This window comes from Elephas maximus, chromosome 16 (genome assembly GCF_024166365.1).
Source record: "Elephas maximus indicus isolate mEleMax1 chromosome 16, mEleMax1 primary haplotype, whole genome shotgun sequence".
NCBI lineage: Eukaryota > Metazoa > Chordata > Mammalia > Proboscidea > Elephantidae > Elephas > Elephas maximus.
Window position 1 is genome coordinate 75,202,530 of NC_064834.1, and position 26,610 is coordinate 75,229,139.

Genomic DNA, 26,610 nt, shown 5'->3' on the forward strand with positions numbered 1-26,610 from the left:
CTTTAACTCTGAAATCTCCTGGCTTTTGTCAGTTGAAATCACACTCTTAATCCCAGGCTTAGTTGGGAAATGAGAAGGGGTGTGTGTGTGTATGTGTTTACGCATGTGAGAAAGAAAAAAATCCTCCACTGTGAGGGAAAAGCAGTGAGCGACTGAGCAGAGCAAGGGGGGTAAACAATCCTGCACAAACGCCATGACTCAGAAAACAGGTACCAGGAAGCCCGGTGTCCTCTCCGGGGCACGGATGTCATGCAGGTGTGCCTTAACCTGCTTATCCCCTGAAGCAAGTGTGCAGTGAAACCTACCACTACCCTTCTGTTTTCCTAGAGTGATTCGGGCCAAGCTCAGAGACTTCTCCGCACAGAGCAAAACCAAAATCCAGTTGCCATTAATTCCAACTCGTGGCAACCCCATTTGTCAGAAAACTGTGCTCCACAGGGTTCTCAATGGCTGATTTTCCCGAAGTAGATCACCAGGCCTTTCTTCCAAGGCACCTGGGGTGGACTTGAACCTCACTTAACATTAACCGTTTGGACCACCTGGAGCTGTGCACAGAACAGGCCCTGGACAGGGAGACAGGCCTCCTGCATCAGACTCAAAGAGGGGTTCTGAGACCACCCAAGCATTGGTTCTCAGGCAAATGACACTCCATGCTGTGGTCAACCAGCAAAGGCTGATGCAAAATGAAAGGCTCGTGTGGGGACATTCTTGAAGTACAAGTCCTCTTTCCAGGCAAGACAGTTCTCCCTTCACATCTTGTCCCCATTGCAGCCCACCCAGGCACCGCCCTCTGAGTGGCAGGGTGAAGCAGAATACAGACCTGTTTGAAAACCGCAGAGGGGGGACTTAGAATATAATCACTACCTGAGCTGGAAGTCAGCCAGGACACCCGGGGCTAACACGAATAATTTGTCAGGAGGCACCTTGAGCACTCCCCTCAGCCCTCCACGAGACAGTGCAGAACCCAGATGCACTGTAACCCCTCGATGCCGCTAGCCCCCCACTCCCAAGGGGCCTCAGGAGCACCACCACCACTGACATCAGGGCACTCAGGCACACACGAATCCACGAAACAGCACAGTTGTAGAGCTGGAAGGCAATCGTGTAATTAAAGGAAAGCCTGTTTTTCAGGAAAGTCTCCCCCTCGTGGGGCCCTTACCCTCCAGAGGAAGCCAAGGTCAGTCGGAGAGCTCCAGCTTCACCTGAGCTGGGGGCCTCTCCGGTTAGTTAAGGACTGGTAGGGCTGCTCTCCGGATTTCAGGACACGCCCACGGGGCACCCTCAGCTCTCAGATAGCCTTTTTCAAAAGAAACCTGGCTGCCTTTGTTCAGGAGTATTAATTCAAATTCCTTTCTAAGGCCAGCCCAAAGGCAGGGCAGCACCATAGGAAGTTCACCAGGCAGTCCTGCATTCCTCTCCCAGCTTTTACAGGGGTGGCATCAACAGGTGTTTCCAGGTAGGAGAAATCCTTGCCATCCTCCCTGTCACTGTCCCCAGGCTCACCTATGCTGAACACAGGAGACAACTCCCAGTGTGCCCTGTGCATGAAGAATCCAGCTGGAAAGGGAGATGCAGCCTGAGTGCTAGAGAGGGGGCTCCCTTCACCTCCAGCCCTTCCTCTGAGTCAGGTACACTCTTGGAAGGAGGGGGCTTCCTTTGAGAGGACGCCAACGGTGATCACGCTAAGCCAGACCAGCCAGACCGCCAACGTGGAAAGCTTCCCGACAAAATGATACTTGACCACTAATTCCAACTTCACCATGCAAACCCTAAGCCCTGTGAAATCTAGCCACATAATCCTCGGGATGTGTTCTTGAGGAAGGGGAGTTTACATCAGAGGACGATGGCAAGGAAGAAACAGATCTCAGGAGGACAAAAGGGGTCTGGGGTCTACTTTGGCTGGAGTGGCAAAGCCATTCCCAAACGTCCCCAAGTCTCAGGCTAAAGCCAAAAGGCGCCTCAATCAACTACAGAGAAACCAGAGTTGGGTGGAGTTGAACTCAGCTGAACTTCTAGATCCCTTACTCATTTAGCCTCTGAACCTCAGTATCTTCACGGGTCAAACAGCTACTATTGCTTCTACCTCTGAGGACACAAGGATACAAAGCAGCAGCACGCCAGAGCGGTGAGTCCCTCCCCTGCCCCAGCATCCCACAGGGAGGTGAATCCCCCACCAGCACCCCACAGGGAGGTGAATCCCTCCCCTGCCCCAGCATCCCACAGGGAGGTGAATCCCTCCCCTGCCCCAGCATCCCACAGGGAGGTGAATCCCTCCCCCACCCAGCATCCCACAGGGAGGTGAATCCCCCACCAGCACCCCACAGGGAGGTGAATCCCCCCCCAGCATCCCACAGGGAGGTGAATCCCTCCCCTGCCCCAGCACCCCACAGGGAGGTGAATCCCTCCCCTGCCCCAGCATCCCACAGGGAGGTGAATCCCTCCCCTGCCCCAGCACCCCACAGGGAGGTGAATCCCTCCCCTGCCCCAGCACCCCACAGGGAGGTGAATCCCTCCCCCACCCAGCATCCCACAGGGAGGTGAATCCCCCACCAGCACCCCACAGGGAGGTGAATCCCCCCCCAGCATCCCACAGGGAGGTGAATCCTCCCCCACCCAGCAACCCACAGGGAGGTGAATTCCCCCCCCCCCACCAGCATCCCACAGGGAGATGAATCTCCTCCAAACCCCCAGCATCCCACAGGGGCCTGGCTCCCCTTCCCACCTCAGGTTTCCAATCAGGAGCCACACTGCTCTGAACATTCACCCCAAGAGAGTCACAAATTTTACAAGAAGCCTATCCAGGAAAACTACCTAGAAACCCCTCGTTGGCATTCCACTGTGACCTAACAAAAAATTCACAAATGAAAGCAAGCCAGATTCCTCACTGCCCCAAGTGATCTGCAAGTAACCTGGCCAGAGAGAGAAAAGACTTGTTTCTCAGAGGCCGGCTTCAGAGACCAGCCTGGAACCCTCTCACCGGCTCTCAGCTTCCAGGTGGGCAGAGAAAGGCTCCAAACCCAGGCAGGGCAGGGAGTTCTCCCTGATCCTCAGGCCCACGGAAGGGAAGGACCTCAGAGTCCAGTGAAAAAAAAGGTTCAAATCGCGGCTCTGCCACTTGACAGCATGGGGTCCTGAGCAAGTCCTCTGAGCATTGTGACAATCAAACGCAGCCCACACATGGTGTCTAGAGAGCGCGCCAGATACTAAGTAAATGCTCCGTTTACTCACATTGTTATTTTTCCAAAAGTAATAGAACACACCTAAATGGCTTACAGGGATATCTTGATGATCAAATTAAGTGTGCAAAGAACATAAATTCCACCACAAAGAATGTGAAGAGTGAGAAGCCCTGGGAGGGTCCTAGCTCTACCAGTACTGGCTCTGCATTCTCAGATCTCTGACTCTTCAGAGTGAGCAGGAAAGGCATGTTCAAGAAGTGCGTCTTCAAACACCTCCAACACGTGGGAACCCAGACTGGCCAGGACCTAGCGATGCGGCTGTTTAGCTTGTGTGCTTGCATCTCGGCCACCTCCGCAGTCGATCAACAAACCTCCCAAATGCCTACTAAGCACAAAAGCCCAAGGGGCATACGGACATGCGGACTCCAGCTTTCACAGCCCCTGGGGGTGGGGGGCGGCTCAAGGCACCATCAGCCAGGTACCTGGTTCTGCTCTGCACTTGTCCGCGGGTTCGGAGCCCATCTGCGTGTGCTGCGTTGTGTTGTGCGGCCCTGAGGGGCGCGGGGACCCGCTGTGGGGGACGGCGTCGGGGCAGGCCTGCTCGCCGGCCACAAACGAGGGCAGGAGGCAGGAGGAAGCGGGCACGGGGGGGGGGGGCGGGGTAGGGTCCATTTCTATCACCTCTCAACGACTTCCCGCGGAAGCTGCTCGGGATTTACAAGTGAAAAGGCCTGGCGAGGAGGTGGCACTTCCGGCGCGCCAGGTGGGGGACGGCGGCCGCCAGGTAGCCGGCCTGGGTGCAGGGACCTCTCCCCGGGTTCGGGGCCCTGGTACCCAGCCGCCCGAGAGGCCGGTCCTCCCAGATCTCAGGGTACCCTCCAGAAATGCGGCCAAGGCCCCTCCAGGTCAGCGCGCCCAGTGTGGCAGCTGGCCTTCCACCAGGCCTCCCCCACCCAGGGAAACTGGAAGTCGTCCTGGCGGGTCTGGGCAGGCCCCGGAACCTAAGGGTTCCCAGCACCCCGAACCCCCAGACCGCGGCTCCAGAAACAAGCGGCTGGAAAACAGCCTCTTTATGACTTAGGGTAAAGTAACTCAAGGTTTCTTCCTCGCATAAAACAGGAATTGCTCTATTTACCTAGGCCACAGGAGCCTCGTGAAGATTAATGACTGTGAAATGTTTTTAAAATCAAAAACATTCCCAGATTTTACCAAAACATTCCACCAGGTTTTCCTTGGAGGCCCTTAGATGCGCGTGTGGATATCTGTACCACAATGTCTTTAATTGGTGGCCCTCCCAGGGTGATTTCAATCCCACAGCAGGCAAGAGGCCCAGAGCCAGGAACCCGGTCGTCTCAGGCGCTCCTGGCAGACTAAGTGACACAGGTAGGGTCACTCCCGCTCTGCATCTCCAGCCAGTGTCCCAAGGAGGGGGGGCAAGGTGACCACAGTTCAAACCACCGAGCAAGAAGACAGGCTCAGTTCTGGAGAAGGAAAGAATAAAACTTTGAAATATCATTTGTCCTCCCTGTTGGTAACTTCTCAGCTCAGGCTCTGGCAGACCCTTCCTGTCCTCCAAGGGGTCTCTGAAGCCAAGCAGCCTTGCCCTGCCCCAGGATCCAGTGGCCGCTCGAGCTCTGCCCAGGCTAGGAGACCCCTCACCACCCGGCCGGGCAGCTCAAACGGCAAGTCCTCCAGTGTCACCGCTCCAGCATTCAGAGCAGAGCAAGGCCGCACGTCAGTGCAAGGACACTGTCGGCGGCTCCGGACCCCGGAGACCGCTCCACTCCAGGATGAACATTCTCAGTTCCCTCAACCGTTCCTGGGACATGGTTTTAAAAGCCCTCGCGGGTCCCGCCCGCTGCCGGCTCTGGCTGCATTCCAGATGGGTAGGCCCGGGAGTGGGCTGCGACAGCATCCAGCTTCCCAGGCCGCGGTGGGGAAGGGGCTACGGCCCCACGTGCGACCACCGCCCCCGCCCCTTCCCCAGCCCACCTGGGCCTGAATTAACAGGGGAGAAACTGGAACTTTGTCTGCGCTTCTTGACTGGCCGTACTAATGACCATCCGTCAGCAAAAGAATTAACTCACAGCCACAGAGCTAATTTCAACTCAGAGTTGAAAACAAGCACAAAGTCGGTCCTGGCCTCTCAGCCTGCATCGAAGGAACTTTACCTGCTCTGCTCCTGGTCAGTGCCCTTCCTCTCTCTACCCTCTCCTCCCTCCTCTCCCTTCCCCCTTCCCCCTCCCTTCCTTAAAACAAACAAACAAAAAACCCCCCACTGTCGTGGAGTCTATTCCAACTCATAGCGGCCCTATAGAACAAAGTAGAACTGCCCCTTAGAGTTTCCACCAAGTGCCTGGGGGATTTGAACTGCTGACGTTTCGGTTGACATCCGGAGCACTTAACCACTAGGCCACCAGGGTTTCCCTCCACACCTCAGGCAGGTATTATACTATCATAGCTTCCAAGTCTGAGTCTTTGCTATCCTCAACACTTGTTAGGCTTTTTAAATTGCCATATTGGGGGAAAAAATCCCATTAGACCAGAGGAGCTGACCTCTATGATCTTGGTCTGCAGTGCCTTCCAGAGAAACTTCCTGGGATTCCGGTGAGTCCCTAATGCAGTTTTTGTTTGTCCTGGCGTGGACAGACTGCTGGAGGCCGGATTTCAGGCTCGGCTGAACAGCATCAGCCATTAGCAGGAGTCTACAACAACCCCTGTGCTAGCACTGCCACTGCAGAAAGACCCCCCCACCCCAGCCCCCCACCAATCTCTATCATACACTCTTAAAAACTGCCCTTCCAAGTTTCCACCACAACCTGGGTTGGGATTAGACATAGAAATATTGGCAGAATTTCCAAGCGCACAATTTTCAAGCTGACAGTATCTCTGAAGTCATAATTAAGACCTTATTTTAATACAAGAAGCACATTTTTGCTGATCAGAAGGGTGGTTTCCAAGGGAGTAAAGGCAACAATACATGTTTGTTTTTGGATTTTACAGGTAAGAAAGATTTTTAGAACCACAGGGCATGAAAACCATGCCTCCCCCACACACTTTTCTGGACCTCCCAGACACCACCACCACCAGAACCAAATGCCAGGTTGGCCACCAGATTCAGGCAACGACCATTCAGATTAACATCCTTTAATCACCAGCGGACCTTCGGGAGAAATGAAGGCTCTGTTATTACCTAGGACAGAAGCCACAATTTTCCATAAAGCCCGAATCATCACTGGCCCCATTAATAAGAACGCAACCGTTTTATCACAATTCTTGTGAATATTAAGCCAACTCTAGGCAACCATCTGTTAAATTTAGTTACGTGAACACCTACAGCCGATCATCTCTATAACACGCATGCAGGGAGAGGGTAGGCTAGACACAGACGGAAATGGCAACGGGCCCCCAAAGATCTGACCGCGTATACCTGGCTAAAAGTCACAAGGGCAGCAGCCCCCAACAAGGGCCAACATCAACACTGCATCCACGTGGGGTGGGGATGAGGAAGAAGGGAGCAGGAGTGAAGGCACCAGAGCTGTGGAGCAGGCTCCACATGGGGAGCAGAGCGGGGAGCAGAAGCCGGAAAGCCTTTTCAATGGAGGAGGAAGATATAAAAGAGGAGTGTTTTCTGAAGCCGTGGCAGCTTCAGAACATGAAAACCCAGCAAATACTCATCTGGGCATCACTTTTCCTAACATTACGGAGGAAAAGTTCCTCTGAAGTGAGGAGAGTCACAAAAATAAACACAACCCCTTCCTGGGACTTAACATGCCTCCATTTTCAGTGGGTCTTGAATATTATTGCTTAAAAATGCATTTCGGGAGGCGAAAAGTGTCCTTTCTGTGCGCTTTCAGTGAAGAACTCTATTGTTTGCTTTTAGAACCTTTCCTCAAAAAAGCGGGTTACTGAGAAAGTTCCCCAGCAGTCTAGAAAAGATCACCTTCTAAGAAAAACTCCAGAAAATGGAGCAGGACAGTGGCCCAAATTTCCATGCCCAGCAGAGGCAGATGAATGAGCCCCCACCCCATCCCATCTGCAGCTCCAGAAGTTTCTATGTTCTCCAGCAGCTAGAAGAATGAAGGCGAAACTGCCCCTTGGCGCCCATTGTCAACATTCCACAGCAACAATGGCCTGGCTCTCTCCCTATTGTACATCCTGTATTCATTTGTGAATCCCCTTTTTGCACCATGTGCAGGCTCTTCTTTTCACGGATGAAGTTCTTGATGCCCCTGTCTGGCTATAATTTCGGTTTTACCCATTAATAATGATCACAAAAAGCAGGCTACAGATTAGGCCCAAACATTCATTTGTGAATATCATTAGAGTCACACTGATGGCTCCTGGATACTATCTATTAAATTATGATCAAAAGAAACACTGAACACCTTAAAAAAAATCATTCTGAAGTTTTTTTTTTAGCAATTATTAAAGATAATTCTTGGATATGTATCCCATCAAACAGAGACTTGAATAAATATTGACTTCAAAAGGACGGGGGGGGTCCTTTCATTTTTGTTCTCTCCTGGGGTGCTGTAACTTTACCTGTTAGCTGTCTAAATTAGGGCATGCTTACCACCTGTACAGGAGAAAACTGATACCTGCCCAGGAAGGGGAACAGGAGAGCACCTCATTCCAGCATTTTCATGCACCTCCTAAAAGTTTTCAGCAGAAAGTCTGCACAGGTATTCCTGAGTGAACAGCGGGCAGAAAGGCTCTTGGGGAATAAGGACCCTGATCTTTCACCATACTGTGTCACTTCCATTAAGTAAAAAGTACTTCTTTTCAAAAGGTCAGGCCACCTGCACTCCCCTGTTAAATTACTATAAAAAATGTGTTCTACCTCCACGAACGGAACTGTGAAAGTACCCGAATTGTGCCCTGCCAGCCGATGTATTGCCCTTCCCGGCCATGTGCTGTGTGAGTATATACTTGTGGCCTGTATCAGGGACACAGGACACCTGGGCTGCTGCTTGGCACTGACAAAGATTATTGAGAGGGTCCCAGGCTGCACTCACATACATTATGACGAAAGCCCCTGTATACTGAAATGACAGTGGTAAAAAAATGACAACTGGGGCCATTATTCTACCGTTGCCATAAACTCTTTAAAATATTTCCATTTAGGGAAAGCATTAAGTGCAAAGGGTATAACTTGCCTTCAAAAATGATTCATGATGGAAGTGGACTGTTGGCAAATGGCATTCTGGTGAAAGCTCTCAGCGGGGCCCTCCTGGGGAGGAGGGTCCTTTTCATTTTTAATCAGTGACTTTCAAGGATTTCCACAGGGTGTCAGCCACCCCGGGCTTCCTGTGCTCCTGGATTTTCATAGCTCCCAGTGATATTATTTTAAAATCCGGGCCATTGCTGGTTCAGGTCATATTTTATACACTCATCATTTGTTTACCCAGTTAGTAGCTAGCTACTCAGAACACGGGAAAAAGCTGCAGGTTGATTTTGTAGTTTTCCTTGTCTTTGCCATCGTTGTTTGTTTATTTCACCTCTCTTTAAGACACTTCTCAGACTTAAATAAATAGGATTTCTGTTTGGAGTTTTCAAAGTCAAGAGTGGAGCTATCGATTATTCCCTGAAAGGGTAACCGATGGGCTGGTTAATCATTATACAGATACTGAGTTTTACTGCTTCATCTTGTGTACACGATCAGATTAACAATGCCAGGGAAAGCCAACTTGCCTCAGCAGGGACAGGAACAGGTGTGCCCTGAGTCTTGAAAGACCAAAATATCTCACAGAGCATGTCACCAGTGTTTTCTTACAATGGTAGTAGTGTTTGTTTTTAAGTAGCCAGCCTTTTTTACTTTCTTAACTTTAAAGAGACACACTGCACATATGTATTCACTCGATAGTGACTAAGTCCCAGGTATCACTGCAGCTCATGCCTATCAAAGGCATGCATTTTAGGCACAAAAAATTTTTTTCAATCACTGTTAAGGAACGGTAGTTTACCTTGCCCCTCCCCCCAGGAGAACACCCATTCAGGGCCAGTTTCAAAGACCCCAAGTGAAATCATAAACAACTTACTCAAAGGGCTGGGAGAGTCACACCACCCTCCTGGGGCCTTAAGGTACAGTTAAAAGGGGTGGAGGGATCAACTTACCCCTGAGCCTCATCTTCCAAAGAGAAAAAGGAATTAAACCAAAAAGTACCCTGTCAGGTTCAAAATAGGCTTCTAACCTGCATCTGTCAATTCCCACTAATAACTGATTTCCGCAGGGGCATAACTGGGGTCCCCTACCCCTGGGGAACAGGAGTCAATCAGTGCCATAATTCCCTTTGCTCTCTCCCTTGCGCGCTGGGGCAGGATGGGGGGAGGGGTGACCCAACACCAACACTTCCACTAAACCCCTCAGTACGTTCCAGAAATATACCGGTTTATTCCCTTTGTTTGGTCATGTTATACTTGATCAAGTGTGAACGATTAAACCGGTTGCATTAAAGGCAAGCGCGTTCACAAACATCCAACTTCATCCGCAACTGTAAGCACATTTTGCAAGGAAAGCCTGCTTTTTTTGCTTGAAATCTACCATCTCATTAACTTTTCTTTTGGGGCCAATAAAAGGGGCATGTTAGGGGTTTTTACAGGAAAGTGTCACAGCAGCTCTGCAATCTCATGTCAGACAAAAGAATATTTAGTGTTTCAACTCTAGGATACAGTTCCAGGTACTTAAAAGAGAAAAAGAAATCCTGTTTCAACGTTAAAGCTGCTCCGCCTGAAAATGTTTCATGAGCATTTTGAATATTACTTTATTATCGCTCTAAGAAGCGCTCTTTGAAATCAAGTGGCGTACAATCGAACACGATCCTCCAAAGTCTCAAAACATCAGAGATTTATTTTAAAAAGATTTCAGAACAGTGCAGTTCTCAGAACTACATGAAACCTGACTAGCTCCACTTTGAGAATCCCAGAGGAATAACATCAGTCTTAGATACCAAACTTTACCAAGGTAATTTTTAAACATCAGTCTTAGATACCAAAAATTACCCAGCTAATTTTTAAAACTGTTTTTGACTCCAAATATCTAGTAGGCATGGGTGCCTTCTCCTTACAAAGAATAGTACGAGTCTGATAATTTCGCCGAAGTTAAGAAGCCAGAAGAATCACTTTGTAAACTTTTCCAAAATACACGTCCCTTCAAAATTATCCATGTCAGATAAAAATATACCAGTCTCCAGAATATCCGACAGAATTGCAAATAAGGCACTTAGCATTTTAAATTCCCAAAGCATATTTATAGAATTCTCTTGTCTATTCTTCAAGCCACTCACATTTGACTCTCTGAAGAACTTAACCCGATCTCCAATCTTGAAAGAAAAAAAGGGGGAAAAATCCAGAAATGTCTGTTTACCACGGTTAGGGCCCGGGGGCCCGGCACGACGACGTAGGCCTCGGCCAGCAGCCTGCACTGCGAGCCCGCAGAGCAAGCAGAGATTTTGAAAAGAAATCCCTCCCTTCCGCTGCAAAATACTAAACGTGGGGGATCCCTGGAGCCAACTGCTGCTCCGGCTGCCTCCGGAGAAAGTACTCCGCGGTAATAACCACATGCACTGGCGCACGCACGCACACTCCGTGTCCGCGACCATCCTCTCCGCGCAGAAAGCAAGCCACTGGGGGAGTCTATGCGCGTGTGTGTCTGGCACGGCCGGCGGTGGCCGCGCAGAGCTCCTGGGCCCGCGGCCTCCGAGGCGAGGGCGCGGCGTGAGCTGCGGGCGCCTGGCCACGCCGCGGGCCGCCCACTGGAGAGAGGCCCGCCGCGCCCAGCTCCCGCGCGCCTCTCGCCGACTCACCCAGCGCGGAGAGAGCGCGAGGGAGAGAAAGAAAGGCTCTTCCTCGGCCGCACGGTCCGTCCTGAGCCACCGAGGAGGAGGTGGCGGCGGCCCGGCTGTGCCCGTGCCGCGCCGGGTCCCCGCCGCCCGAGGCACGCCCTCGCCAGCCCCTCCTCCTAAACTTTTTCCTTTTTGTTCGCCCCACCCGAAAAGTGCGGCCCGGGCGGGGTGCGGGCGGGCTGGGCTCGCGACTGCGGCGGCGGCGGGCGAGGAGGAAGTGTGCCCGCGGGAGCGCGGCCGGCAGAGGAAATGCCCGGCGCCCCCGCCCGCGCCCGGCCCGCCCCGGCCGCCCACCGGCCGCGACTTTGGCGGGCCGGGCCCGGCACCGCGGCGGCGGCAGCGGCAGATGTGGCCCGGCCGCCTGGAGCAGCCAACAATGCGGGGCCGGCAAAACAAAAGGGCTCCACTTCGCCTTCTTCTCCGTCCCTCACTTGCGCTCCGGCGGCGCCGCGCGGGCTCCCACGCCGGCAGGGGCCGCGCCCCCGGGGCCCCGAGCCGCGCGCGCCCCGACTGCCCGCAGACCCCCCACCCCACACGATCCAGGCCGCAACAGCCGGGCGCTCGGACTCCCGTCCCCGGGGATCCGGCCGTATTGTCCCCGCGGCGCGCTGCACCCTCGGCCCGGGTCGCCGGCGGCCCCCGCGCGCGCACCCACCGGGCTCGGTGAGCAGGAGCTGGAGCGCCTAGGAAACCATCGCCGAGACGCCGCCGCCGCTGTCCTCCGGACGCCGCGGCGCTGGGGTGGCTTTTTTTTTTTTTTTGCCAATCCTGATGGGAAGGAAGGTGACCGCCTACTTCGCATTCATCAACTCTCATCACAACAACAAAAATCCTCGCGCAAAAGGCAGCCACGGGCACGATCGGCGGCGGCGGCAGCCGACAGGGACCCCCCCCGCGCCGGACCGGCGCCCTCCCCCAGCGTCGAGGGGGCCAGGGGCCGGGGGCGCCGACCAAAGATGTCCTCGGCTGCCAGCCCCGCGTCCTTCGCCCTCCTCCTCCCCGAGTGGCGCAGTGAGGCGCGGGCGCGGCGCCCCCAGCCCCGGGCGCAGGTGAGGTGGGGGCAGCGGAGCCCAGCCCTCCCCCGGGGCCCCCGTACCTCGTCCCGGGCCGCTGGCGTCCAGGCGAAGGGCGCCCACCCGGGAGGCGGCGCGGCGGCGGCTCCCGCCCTCCCACCCCACCCGGCGGCGGTGGCGGTGGCGGCGGTGGTTCTGCCCCCCCTTCAGCGCGGCATGGCTCCCGGCTGGCTCCCTCGCTCCTCGGCCGCTCCCGAGCCACCTTAAAATGACACACGCACACAGGGACACACACACAAAAACTTAATCTCTCCAGCTCCCGCCCCTCCTCCTCCGCCCGCCCTCCCCATCCTCCCTCCCCTCCCCTTCCTCCTCCGCCCCTCGCCGCCGAGCCTCTTCCTACTTCCCCACCCACCCCACCACTGCCTCCGCCCACCCGCTCCCACCTCGGCCCGCCCGGCCGCCTGCGGGGAGGGGGCGGCGCGGGGGGTCCCGGGCCGCGCCGAGCTCACCCCCGGAGGATGCTCTTCCAACTTGAGCGGGGGAGGCCCGTCCGGGACGCCGGCACCTCCCGGCTATTTGCTCTGCTTTATTTGTTTTCTCCTCGGGGGAAGGAGGAGAACCGGAGAGAAAAGGAAAGGGGAAGGAGCGGGCCGGCAGCGCCTCGGGCCGCCGCTGCGCAAAGCGAGGCGGGAGGGGAGGTGAGGGTCGCCGTCGCTCCGCGCTCCTCTTTTTTTTTTTTTTTTTCTGGGCAAAGGCGGGGTCTCTCCTTGCAAACCAATGACACCACCCCACATGGGCCGGCCTCGCCCCCTGCAGCCAGTGCGCGCTACAAATCGGCTCTCTCGGGGTATTAGTGGCTCCGCTAAAGTGCACACGGGCGCGGCGGACGCGAGTAGCCGTGCGGCGACACTCCCCGGCCCGCCCTGGCCGGCCTGTCGCGGCCCCGCCTGCCAGGCTCAGGAGACGTTGGGGTCCCGGTGGCCCGGGCGGAGATCCCGGCGCAACCCCGTCCTCTTCGGCTTCCACGTGGGGCTCCGGGCGGCCGGCCACGTGGGGAGACGCGCGCCCGGCGAGCAAGGGCGCGGCGCCCCGGGGTGGCCCGGCCTCCCGGCTCAGGCCCTGCCCGCCGAGCGACCTGCCCCCTACGCGGCCCCGCTGCTCTAACTTCCTCCCGGCCCGCGCGGCCGTTTCTGCATTCCCGGGCCCGCGGGGTCAAGCGCGGGCCGGCCACAGGGGGCACTTGCGCTCCCCGAATCCGGATCCGGAGCCCGTGCCCGCCTCTCCCGGGAGGTGGCAGCGGTCGTGGGCGCGGGGAGGTGGCCTGATGTGGTGGAACTTGTCGCTGTAGTGTCCTTACACGAAGCAAAACATTTTTACACCCAGAAAAAAAAAAAACAAACGTTCCTTCCCGCTGCGGGGATTGGCCGGGCTATTTTTACGCCTCGCCTTGGGTCGGAGTTGCGGCCCTCGTAGGTGAGGCGCCCTGCGGCCCGGGGGCTCGAGATTCGGGGCTCCGCGGTGGCGCGAGGCCCTAACCCCCACAGAGCCTGCGCTCCTTGCTGCCGCCCCCGGCGCCCGAGGTCTGGAGCGTGGGCACTGGGCCCAGCAGCCGTTCGGCCCGACCGCACCTGGACTCAATTCCGCGACCAGGACCCGCGGAGTCCAAGCGTCTTTCCCGCAGGGAGCGGGCGGTTGCCGTGTGGGGGCCCGTCTCCTTGCGCCCCAGCCCCCCCCCCACCTCGGTTCCCCGAGGTTTGTGCGGCCTTCAAGAGCCCCTGTGTGGGCTGAACCGAGCCAGCAGGCTCTATTTGTTTGAAGACCACATTGAGATATTAAGAACTGGATTGAGATGTAAAAAAGAAAGGCTTGGGGAGTGGTCTGCGGTCAGGCCTCTGAGGTCTCGGGGATGACCATTCCTGAAACGAGGCGCTTGGTGTGGCCTCCTCGGTTCCCAGGGCGCCCACACCCAGCGGAGCGCAGGAAACTTAAAGCCAGGGCCTGGGCAGGAGGAGAGGCCCTCCGAGCCACTGCGCTCCTACCTGCCTGCATCTCAGAGAGTCTTTATTAATATTAACAAACAAACGCACCCGCGCTGGGAGCGGCGCTCCTGGAGTGTTCGTCAAAGCGCACCCAGATTTGGCATGTGTGTCAGGGCAACGTGGGGGCCGGGGCTTCTGATGATTACTTTTTCACTAAACAAGCTTTATAATCGTGATCGAACACCTACTGGATGAGATGGCAGCGCGGGACGGGGCGTTTGGCACCTACGGGAATTCAGTTATTACGGTAGCTTAAGCACATTTCTTCCACGCGCCATGCCAGGCCTTCCTCCTGGACTCATCATCAGTGGGAAAAACAAAACAAAAAAAACTCAGATGTGGCCTCCAGGATGTCTCCATCTTCTGGCGATCCCGAATCCCACACAAACGTCTTCACAGCTCTCCTCTCTCCAGCCAGTTTTGCCTCAAGGTCATGGCAGCTAAAACAGTTCTTGTTTATAAATGGACCCCGCCCACCCCCAGGCTGCTGGGCTACTAACCAAAAAAAAAAAAAAAAAAACCCACTGCGGTTAAGTCGTGCCGACTCATAGTGACCTTGTAGGACAAAGTACAACTGCCCCACACGGTTTCCAAGGCTGTAAATCTCTATGGAAGCAGACTGCCACATCTTTCTCCCTTGGGGAACAAACGGCTGGTGGGTTCCAACCGCCGACCTTTTGGTTGGTTAGCGGCTGAGCACTTTAAACACTGCGTCACCAGGGCTCCTGTGTTGGGCTATGGGCCATATGGGCTCCTATGTCTTAGGCATAAACTAAAAAAAAAAAAAAAAAAGTAACTACAAATAAGGATTTTCTACTTCCTTATTTCGCAGGTGATCTTTGGTTCTGAATGGCTGTGTGTTCTCATCAAGAAACCACAAAGTCAGCTGGTTTTTCATATCACTTGTTTAACTTTCATGCATTCCGTGAATTTGACCTAACTTACAAAGTACTATGTTCTTTGATTTGAGAACACTGAAAAGGTTTCCTCGGAGCTGAAACTTCTTTCTCACTTCAACTTGACACCCTGCATGGAAAAATACTGAGCCCATTGGCTCCCAACACATGAATTTTATCAGACTCCAATTCTGTTTTTTAAAATAGACATTGCAAAGTAGATTTTGTCTTCTAAACCTCTTATAAGTTTCATATTTATTGCCGTATCAAAGATACTTTTCACTAAGAAAAAAACACTAAGATAAATGGGAAAATATTTTGTCTTGAAATACAGCATTTCAGTTAACGTACAGAATAAATGTCTTTATTTTATCTGTATGTTATGTTTATAGAATATAGTACTCAGACACTGATTCTTCCGGGTTCTCCATCATCTCTTCCCATTTAATTCTATTTAATTGGTCAGGTTAGATTTCTGGTGTCCAAACATGAATTTGGGCAGACACAGAAAAGTTGTTGTTGTTAGGTGCCATCGAGTCGGTTCCGAATCATAGCGACCCTATGCGCAACAGAATGAAACACTGCCCGGTCCTGCGCCATCCTCACAATCGTTATGCTTGAGCTCGTTGTTGCAGCCACTGTGTCAATCGACCTCGTTGAGGGTCTTCCTCTTTTCCACTGACCCCGTACTCTGCCAAGCATGATGTCCTTCTCCAGGGACTGATCCCTCCTGACAACACGTCCAAAGTATGTAAGACGCAGTCTTGCCATCCTTGCTTCTGAGGAGCATTCTGGTTGTACTTGTTCCAAGACAGATTTGTTCGTTCTTTTGGCAGTCCATGGTATATTCAATATTCTTCACCAACACCACAATTCAAAGGCATTGTGTCTGTCAGTTTTGTTTGTGTCTGTCAGTTTGTTGTACTGTGGGGGCTTGCGTGTTGCTGAGGTGCTGGAAGCTATGCCACTGGTAGTCAGATACCAGCAGGGTCACCCATGGAGGAGAGGTTTCAGCTGAGCTTCCAGACTAAGACTAGGAAGAAGGACCTGGCAGTCTACTTCTGAAAAGAATTAGCCAGTGAAAACGCAGGAGTCCTAAAAACAAGAGCAGCAACAAATACTAGCACAGATGGTTGTCAATGGCTTATTATGATGTTGGATGCTGCGGTGAACACTTGACATGTATCTTTAATCCTTAGAGCACCCCCTTGACAATGACACTAGTATTATCCCCATTTTACAGATACGGGAAACTGAGGTTCAAGACTTAGAGAGATATTCCCACATCCACACTGCTGGCAAGTGGAGAGGTGCCTGATTTGGGTGCCCCACCATTCAAGAAGGACTTCTCTTTCCATACCCATAATCTTCCCTATTAGCATGGGGTTAGAAAAGACAATATTAATTTTGAAATATATGTTTAGCGTCTTGTTATTTGAAAGGTTTTTTTTTTCCCCTTGTTTAATGATGGGATTTCAATATAATCTTTAAAGAGTAAAAAAGGAAAGCCCAAGACTTAAATGTGTTGTCAGAGACCAGTTTAAATAATAAAAAGACAAAGACAGGCTTGGCCTGGAGGATTTTAAGGATCTGGGATCCATTTCGGAACAACAACAAAAAGCTGTGCTAATAGGAAAGCAGAAAGTACGTTTTCGGTGACTGGGAATAATAAGAGTTCCACGTATAACTCATGTTGAGGAGGAAGAAACAATAAAAAGAGTTCACAAAGGTTGCATCTAACACTTTTTTCCTCATGAAAATTTCCATAATCACTTTTTCTTGATTATCTGAATTTTAAAAAATCCAATTAAACAGAATATTACATTTTTTTCAATTGATCTCATAACCAACTGCTGGAGGTGAGGAGGGGTTTAAAATGTTCACACCATGCTCAAACATTCAGACTAGGTTTTCTTCTTCATTGTGAAGAACTAAAGACATTTGCTTGATCATCCCACTTGATCAGGCAAATCAGAGACCATTTTCTCTTCGGGTTTGATTCTGTTTCTTCTGGGTTACCTGGGTACATGCAGTTCAAACTGCTGGTGCTTCCATCTCCTTTCTGGGTATGGGAATTCAGAATTCGGATGGGGGCATTTCTTCAAGGTTCTGAGATGGGGGGCCAATCTTGATAACCCAGTTGGGCATCTGGCTTGGTGGAGCCCAGAGCTGCAGGTTACACTGATGCCTGTTCTCCCAACACTGACAGGCAGGGCCATTTTCCTGGGGGCCCAGCCATCCCCTGCTGACCAGGCCTGGTACAGATGATCCTCTGGGATGCTGCTTTCTCCATCATCCTGACCCACCCTCACAATCCCTCCCCCTGGGACCTCTCCAGATTCTCCCTCAAGCCATGGGCATTGCTCTCACCTAGGCCTGCCTACCCTGCAAGAAAACAAAGCTCCTCTCCCTTGAATAACTAATGTGTTTGCTTTTGACAGATAAGGAGAACTGTGTAAACCACCATGGTCCCTTGTTGCCTTGGCTGTCAGGAAGCTCAGGGCCACATTTACTGCTCAGGAACCATCACCGCGTGTGGTCATGGTCCAGGAAGTATCACCTTCCTCTATGAAAAGTGATTCCGAATGTGCTTGTGGGAGAGTGGTGGTTTGCGTTGTTTCAGCGGGCGTACTAGACATTTTTGTATAATTTTATAATTGGAAAACATGATGCCACTGGTTCCGATAATACAAATTACAGAAAGTAAAGCTCAACAAAATCTTCTCACTCTGTGATGCTAGACAGAGGACACGAGGATCACTTCCTGGAGTTGAAAAAACAGGACTGAGAAACCGTTGGACCTAGTGTCTGAATTCCTTTTTGAGTTTTTGATTAACTTTAAGGTTAAAATACTTTTTGGAAGCTGATGGGAAATTATTAATAAATATACACACCAAAAAACCCAACCACATCAGGCTCCCTGCCTTAGAGCCAGGGACATTCTTGAAAGGAGGAATAGCGCAAGGGGAGCAAAAACTGTGCTCGATGGCAACCATGAAGCTGTGTGATGGCTGGATCTAGGTTGTGGGGTCCCGGCCTAAGGGGGTGCTTGCTAAACATTTCTCGAATGAATGAGCGAATCAGTGCATATGTTTCAAGAGATCCAAGCTGTACAAAAGCCATATATGCAAATGGACAAAGAAAATGAAGCCATTTCAAGTTAAATATATTAGCATTGGGATGGTAGTGTTTGGGTTGACCTTTTCAGTTTGTAATCTTTATTTTATTGCTTTTACAATTTAAAAGAGTAGCTGGGTAAAGGGCAATGATGCATGCAAACTACTCTCAAATTAAAAAAAAAACCCATTGCTGTCGAGTCAATTCCGACTCATAGTGACCCTATAGGGCAGAGTAGAACTGCCCCATAGGGTTTGCAAACAGCGCCTGGTAGTTTTGAACTGTTGACCTCTCGGTTAGCAGCCGATGCACTTAACCACTACGCCACCAGGGTTTCCGCTCTGAAATAGCTCACAGAAAATAATAATACGCATGTAAATGGAGAACGAAAAAGCAAAAGTGAAAAAATATTTTTAAAATGGGTGTATTTGGGTGATGGATATATGGGAGTTCTTTCCACTATTTGAATTACTTCTCTGAAAATTCAAAATAAAAAGTTTTTCAAAACGTGATGAAATAAGGAGATCCACAGCCGTGTTTCCAGGCGTCACGTTTGTAAGTCGTCGCGTTTGCAAGGCACAGGTTTCGACATAATTCCTTCCCTGCTTTGCACCTCCCTAGGGGAGGCTTTGATGCCTTGGAACCCAGGGCCTGTCGGGATGGGTGGATAGGTCCACCGCAATATTCAAAGACCTCTAACCAAGGTTCTTGTTTCTTCTTTCCTTATCTCTCCTGTTTCATTTTGCAGGAACCAACGGTTACAGAAAGAAGATAGTGGCCCAAGATAACAGAGGTCCATTTATTGTAACTGTTAAGTGCAGTAAAATGCACCACCAGTTGTGTGCACTTGAGTATTTCAAGGGTCTGTGCAGTGAGAGTTATTGGAAGTTGGACTTAACTGGATTGCCATTCACCTGTCTCTGTCATTCAGGGCTCAGCTCACCTCAGAGCCACAATTACCTGAAGCTCTCAGTCGTCCTGAATGGAGGTGGGAATTTCACCGCAATGTTTTGTAGAACAACTGTGCTCGTAGTAGCTATCATATAATCACAGTGCAATTCAAAATTATTCTGATCACTGAGTGCGTGTTGTCTTTAGAGATGCTGTGGCCCTTTTCAACATTGCATTAAAAATCCTGTGCCTGTGCCGTATCCAGTAAGGGGTATAGGCCGGAGCACTCGATGCTCTCAGTTTCAGGACTTAATTGGCATTTGAGTTTAAGCTTGTCACTTCTATTTTTTAGTTAAACACACACAAACACACGCATACACACACTGCCTGAATCCTCTGAAAAACAGTGACTCCGGTCCTAGGAAAACAAAAACCAACACGCGATCTAGAGACACCAATAAATCTGCAGTGTAACATACGGAGGAAATAAACAAGCATATTGAGCAGCTACCACAACAAACATTCGAGGAAAGCTTGCTCTGTGCCTGGTCCGGCCTGGACCCTTGGTGCAAAGATTAACTCCAACTAGTTGCTATCTCTAAAGACAGTCTGTCATGGAGAAACAGCACTAGCCCAAATATTAGCTCATTTAATCCTCACAATATTGTGAGGTAGGGATTAAGAGCCTGCAGATATCTGTAAGAAAAGGGAGGCACCCAGAGAGATTAGGTGCAGGGACCAGCTTCACAGGCGAGCAACCCGTCAGTCCCTCAGGGCCTCGTGCTCAGAAGGGCCCCACGCTTGGTCTAATGCTCTGCTGTCACCATTTTGAAATTCTTAATAGCTTTGAACAAGGGCTTTGTGTTTTCCTTTTGCACTTCTCTTGTAGTGGCTCAGTGCCATCAAGTCGATTTTTAACTCCTAGCGAGTCCATGTGACAGAGTAGAACTGCCCCATAGGGTTTGCTAGGCTGTAATCTTTATGGGAGCAGATCACTGAGTCTTTCTCCCGTGGAGCCACTGGGTGGGTTCAAACTGCCAACCTTTCAGTTAGCAGCAGAACACTTAACCATTGTGCCACTGGGGGGCTTCTAGGACCTTGCAAATTATGTAACTGGTACAGATTAATTATCTTGCTTTATCTCTCAGCTCCCAAGTGGCAAATCTAGACTTGAGGGAGGTTCTCAAACTGTCCAAGTTCATGGACCTTCAATTGCCTTGAGAAACTAATTTAAATATGAGGTAGTATAAGCCCAGTCCTTGCACAGTGGGACAGAGTGGGAAGGCCTAGAATCCTTTAGTTCATGGCCCGTGAAGCCAACCTGACGCCAACAGCAGCCTAAAGAATTCCCTGGCCCTTCGTGAGGCACCCAGCAGCAACAACAATGCAGAATGGAAACTTGAGGCCCTTGTACAAAGTTATGAAGAACTTGAAGATGGCGACATCAGAGCCTCAAACCAAGCACAGGGCCCTTCCTCACATGTCCAGTGTTGAGCCCTGCCCTTGGAATGTTAATTTTCCTGCACCAGGGCAGGCCCATGACATGCAGACCTTCCAACGTGTTAGCCACTGTGACTAACACCAGAGTCATACAGGCCACCGACGTGACTCAGCCCATGGTGGGGCCCATGGTGGGTCACTGCTGGGAGTGGCCAGCCTCACCCAGAACTGGTACATGCAGGAGAAAGGAGCACCATTGTCAGAGGATATTATCCAGCTCCAACTAGAATTTGTTTCTGGTCTAAAGCTACTGATGTGGCCTGGAGTTCAATCACCTGCAAAATGTTCTGACAAAGTCTCTCATCCCCAGGGAACTCTGTGCTTTAAACAGATCATTCACGCATGCTTCTCCCTGAAAATCTACAGATAGGTGCAAGTTGGCCAGGTCAGTTGGCCAGGGCAGTTGATGTCATGCTTACTGATACCCACGATTCATGGCACACTTACCTGTCCCAGGAAAGCATCATTCTTTCACATCAGTGAGGGCTGCCCTTTCATCTTACAGATGAGGTCCCTGAGGCCTTGCCATTGGATCACTTGCCAAATCTTCCCAGCCAGCTGGTCAGCAGGCCATCCTGGCTCTTCCTGACTCTGTTGTCCTGCTGCCTACCCCTGCCGGGGTGTGGACAGGTGAGTGCACCTGGCCACCTGGCCCTCCTGTCTCTGAACTCTTGCCCACACATTTGATTTGTGCCTGAAGGAAATGTAAATAATGCCACTCAAGTGTACACTTAAAAGCAGTTAAAGTGGCAGATTCTATGGCCTATGTATTTTACCACAATAAAAAAAGTGAAAAAAGAAATGAAGCTTCGGTCACTAGTTTTTCTCCTTCCACCCCAACTTTTCGTTGTAAGATTTTTCAGATCTACGGAAAAGTTGATCTACTAGTTCAATGAACACCCACAGGCCCGCCATCTATCTGAGACACTTGTTGACATTTTGTCACGTTTGTTCTTTCTCAGGAACCATTTGAGGTTTTACCTTTGAATACTTCAGCTTGTATCTCCTAAGAAGAAAGACCTTCTGTTACAAAACAATAGCATCTCCTCGCACCTAGGAAAATGAACAATACTTCTTAATATCCGCATTGTTAATTCAGTGCTATTCAACTGGGGCCAGCGTACTGGGACAGACCTGCAGACTATGTGTTACAGGTCTGCAGCAAGCTAAATATAGAAATCCAGAGCAAGCTTTTAGAAACTTTCTCATCAATCTGATGGAGCAATTTTAGACTTGATAAACAAACAAACAAATAAAATAATGGATGATTTGGGCCTGCCTTTTCATATTTTTTATTTTCCTAGAAATTAACTTTTATTGCATTTTATTAAAATAACAATCTGAGACACACTCTAGAACACAGAACAAAACAAAAACCAGGCTTTTACCGCAGCTAGTTTCAGAAGCACTAGCTAATACTACGGATCATAAAAAATTCTAGATAACATTGAGAAGAATGGGAATTCCAGAACACTTAACTGTGCTCACGTGGAAGCTATACAAAGACTAAGAGGCTGTCTTTTGAAAACAACCAGGGGATACCTTGTGGTTTAAAGTCAAGAAGGGTATGCATCAGGGTTGGATCTTGTCACCATACTTATTCAATCTGTATGCTGAGCAAATAATCCGAGAAGCTGGATTATATGAAGAAGAACAGGGCAGCAGAATTGGAGGAAGACTCATTAACAACGTGTGACACGCAGATGACACAACCTTGCTTGTTGAAAGTGAAGAGGACTTGAAACATTTACTGATGAAGATCAAAGACCACAGCCTTCAGAATGGATTACACCTCAACATAAAGAAAACAAAAATCCTCACAAATGGCCCAATAAGCAACATCATGATAAATGGAGAAAAGATTGAAGTTGTCAAGGATTTCATTTTACTTGGGTCCACAATCAATGCCCATGGAAGCAGCAGTCAAGAAATCAAAGTATTGCACTGGGCAAATCTGCTGCAAAGTATCTCTTTAAAGTGTTCAAAAGCAAAGATGTCACCTTGAGGTCTAAGGTGTGTCTGACCCAAGCCATGGTATTTTCAATTGCCTCATATGCATGTGAAAGCTGGACAATGAATATGGAAAACCGAAGAAGAATTGACCCCTTTGAATTATGGTATTGGCCCAGGAGGATATAACCGTAATAAATATTTACACACCCAAGGACAGGGCTCCAAATACTTGAAACAAACTCTAACAGCACTGAAAAGAGAAACAAACAGCTCCATGATAATAGTAGGAGATTTCAACACACCACTTTCAGTGAAGGACAGAACATCCAGAAAGAAGCTCAATAAAGACATGGAAGATCTAAATGCCACAATCAATCAAATTGACCTCATGGACATATACAGAACACTCCACCCAACAGCAGCCAAGTGTACTTTCTTTTCAAACATACCTGGAACATTTTTCAGAATAGACCACATATTAGGTCATAAAGCAAGACTTACCAGAATCCAAAGCACTGAAATACTACAAAGCATCTTTTCTGACAATAAAGCCATAAGAGTAGAAATCAGTAGCAGAAAAAGCAAGGAAAAAAAATCAAACACATGGAAACTGAATAACATCTTACTCAAAAACTACTGAGTTATGGAAGAAATTAAGGATGGAATAAAGGAATTCACAGAATCAAATGAGAATGAAAACACATTCTACAGAGCCTTTGGGACACAGCAAAAGTAGTGCTCAGAGGTCAATTTATAGCAATAGATGCATACAACCAAGAAGAAGAAAGGGCCAATATCAAAACATTAACCCTACAACTCGAACAAACAGAAAGACAGCAGCAAATGAATTATGGTGTTGGTAAAGAATATTGACTATACCATGGACTGCCAGAAGAACAAACAAATCTGTCTTGGAAGAAGTACAGCAAGAAAGTTCCTTAGAAGTGAGGATGGTGAGACTTCGTCTCATGTCCTTTGGACATGTTATCAGGAGGGACAAGGCCCTGGAGAAGGAACATCATGCTTGATAAAGTAGAGGGTCAGTGAGAAAGAGGAAGACCCTCAATGAGATAAACTGACATAGTGGCTGCAACAATGGGCCCAAACGTAGCAATGATTGCGAGGGTGACACAGGACCCGGCAGTGTTTCATTCTGTTGTACATGGGGTTGCTGTGAGTCGGAACCGACTTACTGGCACCTAATAACAACGATAACAGCTAATATCCAGAACATTTAAAAAATTCCCAATGGTACAAAAATGACTTTTATAGATTTTCGTTTTTAATCCAGATTCCAACTGAGGCTCACACTGGCATTTGGCTGCCGTAGGGTCTGCTGGCCTGTCTGAGCAGGCGTGGAGCCTTTCTCCTGACCTTTTTTTGGAACTTGCGGGTGGGCCCAGCTTAGAGCCAGTAATTTAAGTATCAGGGGGCCTGGAACACAGATGAGCCTCTGGGACCTGTGGAAATCATAATTCATAAAGTCATAAAATGTAAGCCCAGTGATCTGACAAATCACTTTCAAATCTTACATAAATGGTTTATTGAGTGAAAAAAAAACCCACATGTCTGAGGCACTTGGGCAGAGTTCTATCGGGTAAGGCAGAGGAAGGTGAGTGCAGGTTAAGTATCAGCCAAACAAGAGATTTGCAGTGCTCTGATACCGGAGATGATAACCAGGAAAATCATAACAAAGTGCTTATTAAGCGCTTAGGATTTGGCTAAACTCCTTCTCACCTGAATTGAGAGCTGTCCAGTTAGACTAAAAGTAGTTCTCGGCTAGCTGTTGTAGATTTAATGCTTAGGGACTCCCCGGTTGGGAAGTAGTGTACGTTTTCCTGCTGAGGAGAAATATTTAATGTTATCACTATAAGGCATAATAAAAACAACTACCATTTATTGCATGCTTAAGGAGTCCCTGGGTGGTATAAATGGTTGACACACTCAGCTGCTAACCTAAAGGGTTGGAGGTTTGAGTTCACCCAAAATGTCTCAGAGGAAAGGCCTGGCAATCTACTTCTGAAAACTTTCAGCCACTGAAAACCCTATGGGGCACAGTTCTACCCCGACACACATGGGGTGGTCACGAATCAGAATCAACTCAACTGCAGCTGGTGGTGTAAAGCCTTTACCATGGGACGTGCACACAGGAGGTACTTCTAGCAGATGCCATAAAGCCCACACCCAGGGCCAGTTTCACAGCTTAAAAGCCCTTACACTTAGTGGGGCCCTATACTTGGTTTAATGCTCATGGTTGCCATCTTGAAATTCTTAATTTTTTAGCAAGGGACCCTGCATTTTCATTTTGCACTGTTGTTGCTGTTGTTAGCTGTGAGTTGTCATCAGCATCAAACCATGGTGAGCCCATGTACAACAGAGTGAAATAGTGCCCAGCCCTGCACCATCTTCACAATCGTTGGCATCTTAGAGAGGCAAAACCCGTGAAGCATATATATGGATAGATATACCTATCTATCTATACAGAGAAAGAAAGACGAGAGTGAGAGATTTATCTCAAGGAAATTGTTGTAGAGACTGGCAAGTCCCAAGTCTGTGGGTTGGCATCAGGCTGGAGGCTTCTTCTGACTCACATAGCTGCAGGAGCTGATGAAACCAAGATCGGCGGGTAAGATGGCTGGCTGCTGGCTCAAGTTCCAAGCACCAGAGGTCAGATGATGATGAACTGGTTACAGGATCCGGAGCAAGTGAGGCAGCTTTGCCGTAAGGTTCATATATACATTAGATGCAGACCACTCCCCTGAGGAAACACCCGTTACAACTGATTGGCCGATCACATCAGATCGCATCATGGAAGATGACTACGACTTTATATAACTGCCAAGTTACATCATTATATAACTGCCGAACCACTGAGAATCATGGCCCAGCCAAGTTAACACACAACTTTAACCATCACAGTTGTTATGGTCAAGTCCATTGTCACAGCCACTGTGTACTTCACGTGCCTTCCAACCTAGGGGGCTCATCTTCCAGCACTATATCAGACAATATCGTGTTGTTATCCACGGGATTTTCATTGGGTAGTTTTCAGATGTAGATTGCCAAGTCTTTCTTCTTAGTCTGTCTTAGTTTAGAAGCTCCACTGAAACCTATCTACTCCGTGTGACCCTGCTGATATTTGAAATAACAATGACATAACTTCCAACATGTTAACATCACCAAACCACCCTAGTATGACAAACTGACAGATGGGTGGTGATCATTTTGCACTGGGCCTGCAAGTTATGTAGCTGGTCCTGTCCACACCACAGTTATATGACTCCCCTCTGATTTCAGCCGAAGCCACAGTGAATGGTTGGCTGTGAGCTCAGATTCTCTTCATGCTGACTACACTCCCCTTAAGCACAGGTGGCAGATCTTTCTGCATTCTGCCCTTGTGCCTTCTCTAAGACCAATAAGGGCCTTATTTGTACAGACCAGAAGTGTGGGGGACATGATGTGGTAGGGGGGGACCTGACAAGCAACCGTCACCAATGGAGGCAGGAGCCAGTGGATACGTGCTCTGGGCTCCTGGAGAGACGGCTCTGGAACATGTTCTGCGCACTTCTCAGAGTCCCCGGCATAGTCAAGCCCCTGTTGCTGTCCATTCACCCTCCTGCCCTATCACTCCTGGTTCCTGGGATCCCTTTCCTACACCCAAGACCTTGTCTCAGGTTCTGCTTTGGGGAAACCCAAGATAAGACCATCTCAGTAGTGGGTGTTGGATAAGCACGTGTTGAATGGATGTGTGCTAGGGTGCTTAGCTCGTAGGATTATAGACAGGAGTTAAAGAGTTAGATTATGAGAAGCCTCTGGGTCAATGCCTGGCTCATACTCAGTAAGTGGTAGCTAGGAGTCCCTGGGTGGGCTAAACTGTTAATGTGCTCAGCTGCTATCTAGGTTAAAGGTTCAAGTCCACCCAGAGGTGCCTTGGAAGAAAGGCCTGGTGATCTACTTCCAAAAAATTAGGCATTGAGAACCCCAAGGAGCATGGTTCTACTCTGACATACATGGTGTCCCCCTGAGTTGGAATCGACTTGAAAGGGCAACTGGTAGAGTCAGTATGTTGTTGTTGTTAGGTGCCGTCGAGTCAGTTCCAACTCATAGCGACCCTATGCACAACAGAATGGAACACTGCCTGATCCTGTGCCATCCTTGCAATTGTTGTTATGTTG

At 50.0% G+C, this 26,610-nt stretch overlaps 2 protein-coding genes across 7 annotated transcripts in view; both read right to left on the reverse strand.

Moving 5' to 3' along the window:
* Window positions 1-13,009, reverse strand: part of CTBP2 (C-terminal binding protein 2) — a 165,057-nt gene extending 152,048 nt beyond the window's left edge. Inside the window, exons 1-2 of one of the 6 annotated variants that reach the window (XM_049854791.1) lie at window positions 12,549-13,009; window positions 12,120-12,298 (exon numbers count right to left, since the gene is read on the reverse strand). The gene's annotated coding sequence lies outside the window, so the exon portion shown is untranslated. The other 5 variants (XM_049854783.1, XM_049854788.1, XM_049854786.1 and 2 more) reach the window with 5 other exon arrangements.
* The window catches only part of FAM53B (family with sequence similarity 53 member B), a 533,156-nt gene that overhangs the window by 472,184 nt on the left and 34,362 nt on the right, over window positions 1-26,610 (reverse strand). The window lies entirely within an intron of this gene.